This window comes from Lithobates pipiens, unplaced genomic scaffold (assembly GCF_037356315.1).
Source record: "Lithobates pipiens isolate NorthernLeopardFrog02 unplaced genomic scaffold, aLitPip1_a1.2 Scaffold_1, whole genome shotgun sequence".
Taxonomy (NCBI): Eukaryota; Metazoa; Chordata; class Amphibia; order Anura; family Ranidae; genus Lithobates; species Lithobates pipiens.
In genome coordinates this window covers 206516943-206527495 of record NW_027507685.1, presented here as the reverse complement: position 1 = coordinate 206527495, position 10553 = coordinate 206516943, and the positions used below count along the sequence as shown (strand labels likewise).

General features: G+C 44.1%; 1 long non-coding RNA gene across 1 annotated transcript in view; it reads left to right on the top strand.

Moving 5' to 3' along the window:
• Positions 1 to 1135: 1135 nt before the first annotated feature.
• Positions 1136 to 10553, top strand: part of LOC143988816 (uncharacterized) — a 30399-nt gene continuing 20981 nt past the window's right edge. Inside the window, exon 1 of the long non-coding RNA XR_013276919.1 lies at positions 1136 to 1445. This is a non-coding gene — a long non-coding RNA (uncharacterized LOC143988816). The remainder of the gene's footprint in view (positions 1446 to 10553) is intronic.

Below are 10553 nucleotides of genomic sequence, written 5' to 3'. Positions count from 1 at the left end.
CTTTGTATTGTTATTACAATGCTCATGTTATAAAATAAAGTGTATGCTGTGGCCATAGATTTCCTTTAAGGCCATACATAATAACTCAGAAAAAGGCACCTCAAAGTGGAAACTAATGGGAGCAATACATACCTTTCCTTCAATGGTACCCGTTCCTAGCCTAAGCTGGCACCTTCTCCAGAGTGCCAGTCTCTGGCTGGCTTCATTGGCCAACGCAGGATAATGTCAGCATGCAGGAAATTGTCATCCTGGCACACAGGGAAAACGCCGGTGATGTAAGCTGAGCTGTGCATATGCAGTTCAGTTTATATTGCCGGAGAAGACAGTGAGCAGGCAGGTATGTGTATTTTATTGCAGAAGAAGTATTGCTCTTCTGCCTACTCACTTTTTGTGACAGTGGAACTTTGATCTGGCTTCAAGTGCTCGTTTACACTGCAGTCCACGCGTTTAGTGTGCAGCTCCACAAGTGCATTAATATTGTGTGTTTGTGGTGTGTTTGCAGTGCATTTTCGTTGCATTTGTAATGCATTTTTTAGGCATTGGTTTTACTTTTTTTTTTCTTGAGTGCCTTTGCAGTGTGTTCATGTGTGCTTACATGCATCTTGGTACGTTTAAGTGAAAAAAATGCAGCATGTTGTACTTTTTTTTTTTAAATGCGCATGAAAGCACCACAGTGGTGTAACCTAGGCTCATTGAAATACTGTACAATCATTTGCATTTGTACAGCATTTAAAAATGCATTGGACTACATCTGATATAAACGAGTCCTAAGGCCATAATTGCCCAGAAAGTATTTGTGTAGCATTTCCTACCACTGTTGTATTTTGTAATGCTCTTATTCAGATATTGATTGATCTCAAGCCTTGTTTTTGCTCCCATTAATAAAATTGCATTGTTTTGATTCTTGTGGGAAGAGTTTAGATGCCAAGACTTTTGCAAGAGATCTTATGTTGGACACATTGGGAGTTTGTTTATTAAAACTGAAGAGTGCAAAATCTAGTGCAGATGTGCATGGTAGTTTGTTCAATTAGGTTTTGACAAAAAAACCTGGAAGCTGATTTTGCTTTGTTTTTTATATGCATTTTTGACGTGTTTTTAATGTTTTTTTTATGCATTTTGTGCTTTTGTAGGTGTCTGTTGTGGGAGAACCCAGCAAAAAAAGCATAAAAAATGCAAGCATTTCCAATGATGGCTATGGAACCAAAACCGCAATCTGCTGCAGGAAAAAAAAAAGTCCCTGACCTTTTCCAAAAAATGCACCTGTAAAAAACACAGACAGGCATGTACTGGCCATTGAGAATACAGGGAGTTTCCCGGTGGGCCGATGGCTCAGTGGGCCGGTTTCAGTGACAAAGCAATGGCTATGTGGCTTGCCCTCAACTTCATGCAGTGATGTGAGAAAGATTAGAAAAATACAGAGGACAATAAGTGAAATAATAAAAGAGGTTAGTGAGGATTCCTTATGTTATGCTACTTATGTTTTTTTGCACAATTACGTATAGTTTTATATACTGTTTATACTGTTTTTGTGCTTGCTTTCAGAATTAAAGTGGGCTGGTCTGGATGAAGTCCAGGGCCACATTTTTGTCCCAGTCCAGCCCTGCACACAGATGTGAACGTGACCCATTGGAAACAATGTTAAAGGATAGGTTTACCTTTCATAACATGTTACGACCAACATGCTATGAATGTACCAACCCCACACTGCTGTGACAGCAGACCAGGAATCTTCTCACGTTGTGTCTGCTGCCACAATTGAAAAAAAGACCAATCCTCTGTGAATGAAAGACTACAAGGTCCGACAGCCTTTGCTGTGAGCGCTGTGGTAGTTCATTGAGTCTTCCTATCAGAATGTATCGGTTTACTTGTAACCGATAAAGACGATACTCTGACAGATCTGTATGGGGCCAGCGATCTGCTGTGCTGCTAATGCAATGCTTTACAAGCTCCGGCAAAAAGAAAAACATTTATTTTACCTGCAAAAAAATGTGCATTTATATATATATATATATATATATATATAGTGAACTTATCCTTTACATGGACTTACTGCGTTTCTGGAAAAATGAAAATGGGAGCCTCCCCTTGTCACAGAGACCGGACATGGCTTCTGCAGTATCTAGTTGACATTTGGTACAAAGCAAATTGTTTTTGTTTTTTTTACTTGGTCTGTAGTGATACGGAGGGCCCAAAAATATGTCTTGCACAGGAGCTCTTTGGGACTCAGTGGTCCATTAGTGGGTTAGATGGTTAATGGGAGCCCTCCCGTTGTTGCAGTCTGGGAGACAGTTCACGTCTACAGTATCAAGATATAATCTGATAAACAGTGAATTTGTATTTTTACTTGACCTGTAGTGGCACAGAGGGCCCAAAATTAGGTCTTGCACAAGAGCCCTTTGGGAAATGGGGGTCCATTAATATTGTGGATTAGATGGGTGCTAGGAGTTGTCACACAGACCTGGACATAGCCTACTTCTAGCTGTCATTTGGTACGCAGTTAATTGGTGTTTTTACGTGGTATGGAGGGTCTAAAAATTGGCCTTGCACAAGAGCCTTTTGGGACCTGGGTTTAATTTATACTACATGTGGATTAGATAGGTGGAGGAGCCCTCTTAATGTCCCGCAGACCTTGACATGTCTCGCTTCTACAGTATCTAGCTATCATTTGATACACAGTAAACTGGTGGTTTTACTTGTACCAAAGTGGTATGGAGGGCCCAAAAACAGGCCTTGCGCAGGAGCCCTCAGGGTCCATTAGTACTGAATGTGGATTAGATGGGAGCCCTCCCATTGTCAAACAGACCTAGACATGGCTTACTTCACGTGTGTTTACATGGCCCAAAGAGGTATGCAGGACCAAAAACAGATCTTGCACAGGAACCCTATGGTGATTCTGTCCATCATTGACCAGGGAAGAAACAGGTGAGTATGATATGTAGCCAAAGTCCTTTACACAAACTATTTTAGTTTCCAGGGTGCTGGAATGTAAACTAGTCACACACCCAAATTAGATACAATTAAGAAAACTGCCCCCCACCCCCATCCCCTGGGCTTCCCCTGGAGGGAGAACTGATTTAATTATGCGGGCTCATTAATGTGGACAATGGGGAACACTGACCTGTTTATCATATCAATGCTTCTTATCTGTAGACACAATTAGGCAGCTAATTACCCCTTGAATTAGGAGCTGGGTGTTAGCATTGCATTTAAATCAGTGTATTGGTTGCTGCCGGAATGGACGTTGGCTGCAAGTGGTATTGAGAAGTGAATCAGATTTACTGTGTAATTGAAAGTTTGATGAAGTGGCTTAAAGTAAATAATTCCTATACTGCCTCTGTTTAGTGTATTTATTGGGGTGATTTTCAGCAATACCATTAGCAGCATAATGGAATGATTACTAGATGAGATCAAGACACTTGTCTGCACTAGATTCTGCTACATGGGATGGAAGCAAATGCTATTGGGTGTGTCCACCCATTAATGCTGGTGAGCTAAACAACCTGCTGTGGGATACTTAAAGGACACCTGTTATTAGAGAAATATGGAGATGTTAATTGCTTTTGTCCTTCTGAAAATGCTGCTCACCTGGTTTTTATACTTCCGTCCCACAAGAAAAACATGGGGGAAAAAAAAAAATCTAAATTTTTATTAGCGATAAACTCGGTGTTCCGATCCTAGGAAAAACCCACCTGAGCAATCTCAAGAAAAAGTTGTTGCTGCACAAAGATTATCATAAGCAGCCAAGGCATTTCCCGTCCTGCAGCTATACATGCGCTGCAGGGTGAGGAATGCCTCACCCACTTATAACTGGCTATGTTAACCACTTGCCGACCGCCTCACGCCGATGTACGTCGGCAGAATGGCACGGGCAGGCATAAGCACGTACATGTACGTGATTTGCCTCCCGCGGGTCGGGGGCCCGATCGGGCCCCCGCCCGGTGCCTGCGGCGGTCGGTTTTCGTTCGGGAGCGATCCCGGACGAGGGGACGGCCATTCATTCATGGCCACCCCCTCGCGATCGCTCCCGACGAATGGAAATCCCCGGTGACATCACTTCCTCTCCTGTAATGTAAACACAGGAGAGGAAGTGATGTATTCTCTCCTCCGTGTCGGTATTTTTCGTTCCGACACGGAGGAGAGCGGATCAGTGAGTTGCACCAACACATCCCACACACAGTAGAACATGCCAGGCACACTCACACCCCCCCTTTACCCCCCGATCACCCCCCCAATTACCCCTGCCCCCCCAGTCACAGTGACACCAATGTCATTTTTTTTTTTTTTTTTTTTGCATTGGTGTCATTTGTGACTGTAATAACTGTTAGGGCAGTTAGGGTTAGCCCCCTTTAGTTCTAATGTACCCCCCTAACCCCCCCAATAAAGGTTTAACCCCGTGATCACCCCCCGTCGCCAGTGTCACTAAGGCTGGGTTCACATTGCAGCGGTTTATGAGAACGAATGTGATTCGCACCGCACTGCAGTGCAAATCACATCCGATCTCTGTGCGATTCGAGTTCAGCCATTCGCCGCACCCGCCGCACCCGCCACACCCGCCGCACCCGCCGCAAATTCGCACGGGACCCTTTTTTTGGCCCGCAGCAGAATCGGATCGCATGGGTGTTCACACCATGCGATCCGAGTTTGCAGATCGCACTGCGATATGCGAACTGATCTGGGGGTGTCAGTAACATTTCACTGACACTCCCAGCAGTTCGCATAGGGCAGTGTGAACTGCCGCCGGGAGGCATGCGATGCGGGAACCCGCCGCGGATTCGCGGCGTTTCCGCATCGCTCCAGTGTGAACCCAGCCTAATAAGCGATCATTTTTCTGATCGCCGTATTAGTGTCACAGGTGACGCTAGTTAGGCAGGTAGGTATTTAGGTTCGCCGCAGCTTTTTATAGCGCTAGGGACCCCCATATACTACCGCATAAAGCCCCCTGATTGCCCCCTAGTTAACCCTTTCACCAGTGATCACCATATAACTGTTACAGGTGACGCTGGTTGGTTAGTTATTTTTTTATAGTTTCAGGGCACCCGCCATTTATTACCTAATAAAGGTTTAACCCCCTGATCACCCGGCAGGTGTCATTTGTGACTAATAACTGTTAGGGCAGTTAGGGTTAGCCCCCTTTAGTTCTAAGGTACCCCCCTAACCCCCCCAATAAAGGTTTAACCCCGTGATCACCCCCCGTCGCCAGTGTCACTAAGGCTGGGTTCACATTGCAGCGGTTTATGAGAACGGATGTGATTCGCACCGCACTGCAGTGCAAATCACATCCGATCTCTGTGCGATTCGAGTTCAGCTATACAGATAGTATGGCTGAATTCGTGTCGCACCCGCCGCACCCGCCGCAAACTCGCACGGGACCCTTTTTTTGGTCCGCAGCAGAATCGGATCGCATGGGTGTTCACACCATGCGATCCAAGTTTGCAGATCGCACTGCGATATGCGAACTGATCTGGGGGTGTCATTAACATTTCACTGACACTCCCAGCAGTTCGCATAGGGCAGTGTGAACTGCCGCCGGGAGGCATGCGATGCGGGAACCCGCCGCGCATTCGTGGCGTTCCCGCATCGCTCCAGTGTGAACCCAGCCTAATAAGCGATCGTTTTTCTGATCGCTGTATTAGTGTCACAGGTGACGCTAGTTAGGCAGGTAGGTATTTAGGTTCGCCGCAGCTTTTTATAGCGCCAGGGACCCCCATATACTACCGCATAAAGCCCCCTGATTGCCCCCTAGTTAACCCTTTCACCAGTGATCACCATATAACTGTTACAGGTGACGCTGGTTGGTTAGTTATTTTTTTATAGTTTCAGGGCACCCGCCATTTATTACCTAGTCTCACTAGTGTACCCCTAAATTTAGGGGTGTCTACTTTCTAAAATGGGGTCATTTGGGGGGGGGGGTTTGTGCCATCTTGGCATTTTATGGCCTTCAAAACTGTAACGCCCTTAGAAAGCCTGAAGGCGGTGCTTGGTTTTTGGGGCCCCGTACGCGGCTAGGCTCCCAAAAAGTCCCACATATGTGGTATCCCCGTACTCAGGAGAAGCAGAAGAATTTATTTTGGGGTGTCATTTCACATATGCCCATGGCATGCGTGAGCAATATATCATTTAGTGACAACTTTGTGAAAAAAAAAAAAAGTTTGTAATTTTCCCGCAACTTGTGGCAAAATATAAAATATTCCATGGACTCAACATGCCTCTCAGCAAATAGCTTGGGGTGTCTACTTTCTAAAATGGGGTCATTTGTGGGGGTTTTGTGCCATCTTGGCATTTTATGGCCTTCAAAACTGTAATAGGTAGTGAGAAGTGAACTCAAAAAATTACGCCCTTAGAAAGCCTGAAGGCGGTGCTTGGTTTTCGGGGCCCCGTACGCGGCTAGGCTCCCAAAAAGTCCCACATATGTGGTATCCCCGTACTCAGGAGAAGCAGCAGAATTTATTTTGGGGTGTCATTTCACATATGCCCATGGCATGCATGAGCAATATATCATTTAGTGACAACTTTGTGAAAAAAAAAAAAAAAAAAAAAAAGTTTGTAATTTTCCCGCAACTTGTGGCAAAATATAAAATATTCCATGGACTCAACATGCCTCTCAGCAAATAGCTTGGGGTGTCTACTTTCTAAAATGGGGTCATTTGTGGGGGTTTTGTGCCATCTTGGCATTTTATGGCCTTCAAAACTGTAATAGGTAGTGAGGCGTGAAATCAAAAATTTACGCCCTTAGAAAGCCTGAAGGCGGTGCTTGGTTTTCGGGGCCCTGTACGCGGCTAGGCTCCCAAAAAGTCCCACATATGTGGTATCCCCGTACTCAGGAGAAGCAGCAGAATTTATTTTGGGGTGTCATTTCACATACGCCCATAGCATGTGTGAGCAATATATCATTTAGTGACAACTTTGTGTAAAAAAAAAAAAAAAATTTTTTTTTTGTCATTATTCAATCGCTTGAGGCAAAAAAATAAAATATTCAATGGGCTCAACATGCCTCTTATCAATTTCCTTAGGGGGTCTACTTTCCAAAATGGGGTCATTTGGGGGGGTTTTGTACTGCCCTGTCATTTTAGCACCTCAAGAAATGAGATAGGCAGTCGTAAACTAAAAGCTGCGTAAATTCCAGAAAACGTACCTTAGTTTGTAGATGTGACAACTTTTGCGCAAACCAATAAATATACAATTATTGACTTTTTTTTTACCAAAGACATGTGGCTGAATACATTTTGGCCTAAATGTATGACTAAAATTGAGTTTATTGGATTTTTCTAATAACAAAAAGTAGAAAATATCATTTTTTTTCAAAATTTGCGGTCTTTTTACGTTTATATCGCAAAAAATAAAAATCGCAGAGGCAATCAAATACCATCAAAAGAAAGCTCTATTTGTGGGAAGAAAAGGACGCAAATTTTGTTTGGGTACAACATTGCATGACCGCGCAATTACCAGTTAAAGCAGCGCAGTGCCAAAGTGTAAAAAGACCTCTGGTCATTTACCAGCAAAATGGTCCGGTCTGAAAGTGGTTAAATGGCGCTTTCCTGGTGGGATAGTTCAGATGGGTTCAGGCTAGGATCTGAACAAAACTGACCTCATCCCTTATTGTTTTATCCCTTAGGCTTGTGTCACATATATGTGTATTGGATGTGTTTTTAACCACATCCAATTCGCATAGCATGTGAGTGTGACCAGCTTTCAATGGAGCTGGTTCAACCATGTCCAGGGGGGCTGCAGTGCAGTTTTGAAAATGGTCCTGTGCGTTTTTGGGTTTGGTTCAGGTGGGAATTCAGGGAAAAATTTGCACCTGGACTGATGAACAGAAACTCACAGGACTGCAAACTGCACATCAGATATGTGAACCCAGTAGTGTTGCCACCTCATCCCTTTAAACATGAACACGTATTAATTACACAGGTTCTGTGGCTAATTTAATGCAGGTAAGACAATAAGTGTAATTAATATGTGTTTAGGTTTAAAGACAAGCCTAGAACCCAGCCTTATACTTGTTTTGGGTCAGTAAATTAGACAACATTGAAGCCACTGGATCAATATACCAGCCAGGCAACCAGCACTTTGAGATAGAGAGGTCAACATCAGCAGCTTGATTTTTATAATCTAAAACAGAAGTCGCCAAATATTCTAAACAAAGGGCTAGTTCAGACCGTGTTCCATAGGAAACAATGTTAAACGGACTTTAGTGCAAATTTGCAAAAAGCACTAAAACTGCCTAGGTGTGAATCCAGTCTCAAGGGGGGCTGGACTGTGGCCCATGGGAATAATGTCCCATCTTTGGTATTTGGGGGGGGGGAGAAATAGGGCCCCATTGTTGTTGTTAGAGGGAGGAATAGTGCCCGATCGTTGGTGCCAATGGAAGCAATTATGCCCCGTTGATGGTGTCAGTGGTAGGAATAATGCCTCAGGGGCTGAATAAAGGAAAACAAAAAGCCAGATGCAGCCCCCAGGCCATAGTTTGGAGACCATTAATCTAAAAGGATGGGTAAAGTCAGAGGAACTATTCTAACAAGGTATAACATCTCTGAGCCCTTGTACACACGGTCGGAGAATCCGTCGGAATGTGTCCTATCGGACCGTGTCGTCGGATAATCAGACTGTGTGTGGTATGCATCGGACTGATTCCGTCTGAATATCCGTCGGACCCAATTTTCCAACATGTTGGAAATATTTCCCGACCAACTGGTTCGATCGGACATACTCCGATCATGTGTAGAGAATTTTGATCGGACCAAGTGCTACGCATGCTCAGATCAAATTCCTACATCAAAGCTATTGGCTACTAACCTGAATGTAGTCCCATTGTAATAAAATTACGTCATCATGTTCTGAATGATCAGATTTTTCGACAACTTAGTCCAACCGTGTGTATGCAACAGTTTCGGACAAGATCCGACGGATTTGGTTGTCGAAATCTCCGACCGTGTGTACAGGGGCTTAGTGTGATATTGGGGGGGGGGGGGGGCTGTTAATGGCCAACTTTATAAGGATGTCCCTTTCTTGTTACTGGATTCTGCTGATAAAGAACATGTAAATTGTACATACAAAAGCCCTCACCCCCAAAATACGCATGGTGAGGAACAATATAGGACTTTGATGTGCCATGCAGAAATTTTATATATATATATATATATATATATATATATATCTCAAAATCATCTTTATTATACAATTCAAAAAAATCGATTTCAAGTTAATGAATTATGTGCTCAAAAGGCTTGTGACTGAAAGGCACTTTCATTTATATACTACAATATCCTATGTGGCATGTAGGGCAGATTTCAGGATCCACACCTCATTTATACCAAGTAGTCCATTCTCATAGCCCAAGAACCATTTCCATATTCAAAACAGTTTTTGGCCAACAAAGCCAAAACTTAAATCTTCCTTCAAGTGAGGGAGAACCCCCAAAATTCCAGTGTGCAATGGTACCCGGGTTTTACCGAATTAGTAAATGAGCGTCATACATCTATATGGTATCATCCCATATATGTGAAATCCCACACGTCAACAGCCCAAAAAGTTTATGCAGGTGAACGACAAACTCGCATCATCTAGCCATAAGGAAAATTATGACAGTCTGTGTACCTGTCAAAATGGTGCCCCAGTGTAAACTCTAAGGCTGCTTTCACACTGGGGCGGGAGCAGCGTCGGCGGTAAAGCGCCGCTATTTTTAGCGGTGCTTTACCGTTGTTTTAGCGGCGGTGTGCGGGCGCTAGCGGGGTGGTTTTAACCCCCGCTAGCGGCCGAAAAGGGGTTAAACCCGCCCGCAAAGCGCCGCTGCAGCGGCGCTTTGCCGGCGGTATTGCCGCGGTGTCCCATTGATTTCAATGGGTACGAGCGGTATAGGAGCGGTGAATACACCGCTCCTTCACCGCTGCACAGATGCGGCTAGCAGGACTTTTTTCACCGTCCTGCCAGCGCATCGCTCCAGTGTGAAAGCCCTCCGGCTTTCACACTGGAGTTAAAGGGGCCGGTTTTTTTCAGGCGTTACACAGGCGCTATTTTTAGCGCTGTAACGCCTGAATACCGCCCCAGTGTGAAAGCAGCCTAATTGAAAACATTTTGTTTCATAAAGCACTATTATAATATCTTTATTAATTGTCCATATATTAAATACAAAAGCATTAAAATTGTTCTCTGGCATTTTTATACTTACTCAATCCCACCTGCGGTATCACTTTTTATATTGCTTTGTTGGACTTTTTGTACCGTGGAATAGACCTACCCATGGATCTTCTGGTATTTCTCTGTTTGAGCTCTTTTATTTGTTGCAGCGTCTCCCTCCAGTATTTCTTTATTTTTGGGCACTCTCGCCATATATGGGCCATGGTTCCTACTACTTTACATCCTCACCAACAGTATGGTGATTTCCCTATTTGATATTTGTGTACTTTATCCAGTGTTCTATACCATCTTTCTTAGCCTATGTTTCATCTCAGCACTCCTGATCTCCTGCAGCGTCTTCCTGTCTATATGCTCTTCAGCAATAGTTACATGGCCTTTTTCGGGGTGGGCTTCCTGGTGGTGACAACAGTGGGCCATGA